This window comes from Chrysochloris asiatica, unplaced genomic scaffold, assembly GCF_000296735.1.
Source record: "Chrysochloris asiatica unplaced genomic scaffold, ChrAsi1.0 scaffold00001, whole genome shotgun sequence".
In the NCBI taxonomy this organism is placed as follows: Eukaryota; Metazoa; Chordata; class Mammalia; order Afrosoricida; family Chrysochloridae; genus Chrysochloris; species Chrysochloris asiatica.
Window position 1 is genome coordinate 51904619 of NW_006408519.1, and position 1868 is coordinate 51906486.

Here is a 1868-nt window from a genome sequence, read left to right on the forward strand (position 1 = left end):
GTGTTGGAGGAGAATATTAAAAGTACCATGGGCTGCCAAAAGAACCAACAGATCTGTGTTGGAAGAAGTGCAGCCAGAGTGCTCCTTGGAGGTCAGGATGGCCAAACTTTGTCTCTCATACTTTGGACATATTGTCAGGAGGGAACAGTACCTGGAGAATGATATCATGTTTGGTAAGGTGAAGGGTCAGATAAAAAGAGGAAGACCTCTAACGACATGGATTTGCAAAGTGGCAGCATCAATGGGCTCAAGCGTGGCAACAGTAGTGAGGTTGGCCCAGGACTGGGCAGTGTTTCATTCTTTTGTGCATAAGGTTGCTCCAGGTTGGGACCAACTTGATGGCACCTAACAACAACAACTCTGGTAGCGTAGTGGTTGCAAATCTGGCTGTAAGATCAGCAGTTTGAAACTACCAGCAGCTCCGTGGGAGAAAAATGAGACTTTCTGCTCCTGTGAAGATTTACAGCCTTGGAAACCCTATGCAGGGTCGCTATGAGTCAGAACTGACTCCATGGCACAACACCGCTATTAACTGCAAAGAACCCTGGTAGTGTACTGGATCACAAGTTGGGCTGCTAACTGCAACATCAGCAGTTCGAATCTACCAGCTGCTCCATGGGAGAAAGATGAAGCATTCTGCTCCCATAAAGATTTACAGTCTTGGAAACCCTAAACAGGGTCACTATGAGCCGGAATGGACTCCACAGCACATACCCACCACCACCGCTGCTAACCACAAGGTCAATGGTTCAAACCCACCAGTCACTCCTCAGAAACCCTGTACAGGTTCATGATGAGTGTGAACTGACTCGATGGCACATAACAACAACAATATAGTTATTATTTACAGTACGTGTAAGTTCACTAAGTGTAGGGGCCCCTCAATAAACATAGTGAATTTTTCATTCCAAAGGTTTTTCAGTAGCACGTTTTCTACCATTCTTGCACTTGGGTCTGCTTCAGGCTGGAAACCTGCAGTGGGCATCGTGTGTATGCATGTGCCCGTCTACAAGTTTGTACATATATGCTTACCTCCTTGTAGTTCTGTCTCCATGCTTGACAGCCAGTTTGAGATGGGATGAATCAAAGGGATTAGGGAGTTCTTACTTGAAATTGCACCACTGTGAGATAAATTCCACTTTCTACATCTGGCAAGTGTTTTAAAAAGAAACTTTAAATAAAAAGCTCTTCTGTGGAACTTTCTCTTGAAGATTTCTTGAACCTGGCTCGATGCATTGTTGTGGTTCCTTGGGACCTCACTGGAAGCCAGAGTTGATTGTGACTCATAGTAACGGGAACACACAGCCTTAGCTTCCTGCCATGGAGTGTCTCATAGGTCTGGATTGCTGACTGTGCAGTCCGCAGCCCAGCATCTAACTCACAGCCTCATTAGGGCTTCTTACTGATCGTCAGAGGGGGCATGATCGCATCTTCCACCTGAGTGCTTCTCCAATCCCACCATCCTTCTAGGAAGCAGTACTGACAAGGGTGCTGGCCCTCTGACATAGGGCCCGTATCTGTTTGACTGAACACACGAGTGAATCCCCTACCCCAACAACATAGGCACAACTCTTTCCTTCAGGTCTGTATTTTTCCTGAGATAGTTTTCCATCTTGTGACTTTTAACCTCTCTGTAACTTGTGTTTTAGGTGCTTTTCATTTATAAATCATAAATCTAGATTTCATCATTGTTTTGACAATCTGTCTTTTAATTCAGTTACATTTATTGTGATACTATGTGCTTTCACTTTATCCCAAATTGCCCATTAGGAGTCCTGGTGTGGTGCTGTGGGTTAATGCACTGGACTGCAAGGTTGGTTTGAATTGCAAGGTCAGCAGTTCAAGCTCACCAGCCACTCATCACAAAC